Consider the following 3,891-nt stretch of genomic DNA (forward strand, 5'->3'; position numbering starts at 1 on the left):
TAACTCCTATTATTACACAATCATTCATCTAATCTAGTTTACCGGAAAAAACTTTATGTAGCAATCATATCCAGTTAATTTATATAATAATAAACAAATAAAGTTACAATTTATGAATAAAAAATGGGAGGTTCTTATATTGTGAAATACTAAATTTTTTCTTCATTTAATTTATGAACATTCAATTTTTATGATTTCATTCGGTAATTAGTAATAAGTAAATCTTGTAACTATTTATATGTGACGTATGTCAATGGTTTTCATCCCTACAGTTTCCCCATCATGCATCAATGCTCGAGTTTTGTTCCTCCTCTAATCTCGTAAAAAAACCATTAAGGGGCATTCTAGTCTTATTCCAGTTTCTTCTTATTTTTCAGTAAAAGTTAAATAGAGGGAGGTTCAAAAGAAAACATGGTCAAAACAAGAGAAAATAAGAACATCTATCTCACATGTGATTATTGTTGGTCCTCTAAAGTGATATCTTACATATGAAGTGTTTGTAGAAGAGGAGTTGAATACAAACACAATAAATTTTCACTTTTTTTTGCTCTATAACTTGTATAAAAACAAAGAATTACAGATTTGTTGCAAAAGTTAGAAAGGTAAAATGTGTGATCCTAAATACTCTGATTATGACAAATTTACTAACTGAAAGAGAGGTTCAGATCCGAGGAGCTTAGGAGGCTCTTCAGATGTTGACGTTGAATTTCCTTTAGAGACACTCACAAGGATTGTTCTTTCAAAAACGGATGAATTGCAATATATGCCAAAGGTAACTATTTATAGCCATCTTTGTATTTAATGCAGTTTGTCAACTTTTCTAGTTGTCTTCATCTAGTTGGTTGATCCATGTATCCTAGTACTCTTCAATTCAACCTTTAAGTTTGATGTACACACATTTTTATCTTACCCCATCCTTTAATATGCGGAGGGAACATGAAAACAAATAAAATACCATTCACATAGTTTTTTTGTACTTGCTTAGACTGACAAGATCACATGTTCCCATACTAAGATAGGAAGTAAATGAGTTGGTGAGATGAACTTGTTGGCCAAGTTTGTACTTCAAAATTCGGCTTGCTAGTAGTAGTATTTGCCAAACTACTAGTTGACTTCTTACCTTATATTGATCTTCTTTCGATTAGATGACAAACCAATCGGCTCTGGTGACGATCCTGACCTTACTTCAACTAGTCGTCGATTTTGCTTAAGGCTCTTTGCTCTTGGATCAGTATAAATACTTTCAAGACTTTTACAAATAAAAATCCTACCTATGTCTATATCCGATAAGTAAGCTACATATAAGATTATATCAGTTTTTTACACAGTGAATTTTTCACCAGATGTAGATGGACAGTTGATGAATGCTTGAATGATTTATCCCACAGATAACTCTATCGAATCAAGATACTACTTAAAAGAGATATTCCAACTATGTGACCATTTTCTTATGAACTGGTATATTCGAAGAGTACAAGGTGGTCGGATGATACCATTGGATAGGATATCCGATGAGTGAGGTGTCATCGGATATGTATTTGTTTAAACAAAGGAAAATAATAATGTTTCTTTTCCAAGTGTTTGGTTGGATGTCTATTAGTATTATATACAAATCCGATGGTTGAGACTAACAATTCCTCCATATTTGTTAATAGTACAAATAGATACCAAGGAATAAATACTTAGAAGAAGATGGTACTGAAACTCATAAGTTAAAATATGAATCCGAACTCATAAATACAATGATCCATTTTTGGATTTTTTTTCCCTTTTATTCTTTTTGTTCTTTTCTTTTCTCAGGTGTTTTCTCTTTTTGATTGGATTACAAAACATTATAATAAGTAAATACATAAGAACAAATCTAAGCTACGCAAAAATTAAAATAATTTAAGAGAAACTGTAAACTTTCATTCAGAGTAGAACTGACACCGGATAGTTTGAAAGTTTACATAAGATAGATTTGGTTATTCTTCAAAAACCAAGTCTTCAAATTTCACATCTTCGATGCCTCTACCAATTTGATCAATACGGTTTTGAAGAACAGATTTTATTCTATCTGCACATGTTTTTCCATATTCATCCATAGAAGCTATTTGAAAAATAGCATGCAGAATTCGTGTACTAGCAATTGGAAGTTCTGATGATCTTTGAAATCTTAGATCTCAAAAGAAATCATAGAAGTACAATCCTGCAATTGGTAGGAACAACATTGTATCTCCTGGTGGCAAAGATAGATCAAGATTGGAGGTGGAAAGATTAGTTGATACAACAAGGGTCTCCACAACTTTTGGGTCGACTTTATTCTTGAGAGGAACTTGAGGATGAATTGAAGACCCTGAGGGAGTTGATGATCAGACAAATGTTTGAAACGCTTGTTTCGAAGATTCAAGGAGTGGTAAAACCATATTTCTCCCTGATTTCATTTGTTTTCTCAATACTTCGGATTTGGGGATGTCGAGCAGTTGTAAGACTTCCTGAATCCGAGATGAAAAGTGAGGAGATAAAGGCATTGAATGTATATTTTTGGGATATGTCCAAAATAGCAAAGCATACAGATTTGTAGTGGTTGACCCAAAGGATCAAATTCTCACCACCATAGAATACAAAGATGCTCATTTTGACAAAGAAAGGTTTATAAGCATTCTAAAAGTACATGAATTTAAAAAAATCGTGTAATACAAATATTCCTACAAATGATGAAAGGGAAGATGATGACCCTTCCCTGAATCATCAATTTGTATAACCTAGAAGAAGTAAACGTCGACGAGGAGCAAGAGCCTTTAGACTTGACTTTGAGATGTACTTAGTTGAAGGTGATCGACATGGTTTGAGGAAAGAATATCCAATAATTTACAACTTGGATGAAGAACCTCGTACATACTCAAAAGCAATGAAATCTCATGATGCATCTTTTTGGAAAGAAGCGATCCACGATGAGATCGATTCCATCATAGGTAATAATACTTGGGTCTTAGTCAACCCACCCCTAGTTTAAACGTGATCAAGAATAAATGGATTTTCAAAAGAAAATTGAGAGTTGATGGAGCTATTGACAAATTTAAAGCTTGATTGGTAGCTATGTCTTTACACAAAAGGAAGGATTTGGTTATTTGACACATATGCCCCTGTTGCACGAACATCAACCATCAGAACTTGTATTTCTTTTGCTATGATTAATAAACTCGTGATTCACCAAATGGATGTAAAGACTACATTATTGAATGGTGAACTAGAGGAGGAAGTGTATATGATGGAGTAGCTAGAAGGTTTCATAGTTTGAAGGACAAGAAAAGAAAGTTTGTGAACTTATCAAGTCTCCCAAATAGTTGTATCAAAAATTCTACCAGGTAATTCTATCTAATGGTTTTAAAATTAAATATATAATTAATATATATATATATATATATATATATATATATATATACTGAAAGGGGAAAAGGATTCCCCAGGCAATTTTATAAAGACAATAAAAGCGTCACCAAAACAAAAACCAATCAGCAAGAGAAACTACGACAACTTTGACTCACAAACCAAGTCATAAGAAGCCAAAAATGACAAAGGGAAATACACCAAAACAAAACAGCACCACCCGCCAACATACAAAAGGCAAGAAAAACCCAAAAGACCCAAAACCCAAAATGAGCATCACCCACAAAGTCACATTGCATTGGACTTCAAAATCTTCCTCCTAGTCTTCCAAGCCATATGATGAAGAATCTGTATCTTGATCACCGCAATAACTTTATCCTCCGAATGATTGAAATTGTCGAAGAACTTCCTGTTTCGTTCCCTCCAGATATTATAAACCGTTGCCGATAGACCCAGTTTCTAAACCGTAGACCAAGATTTCCAAGATTGAGCGGACCCTCTGTGAAGAATATCCTCCCAATT

This window comes from Cynara cardunculus (genome assembly GCF_001531365.2).
Source record: "Cynara cardunculus var. scolymus isolate 2C chromosome LG 11, CcrdV1, whole genome shotgun sequence".
Taxonomy (NCBI): Eukaryota; Viridiplantae; Streptophyta; class Magnoliopsida; order Asterales; family Asteraceae; genus Cynara; species Cynara cardunculus.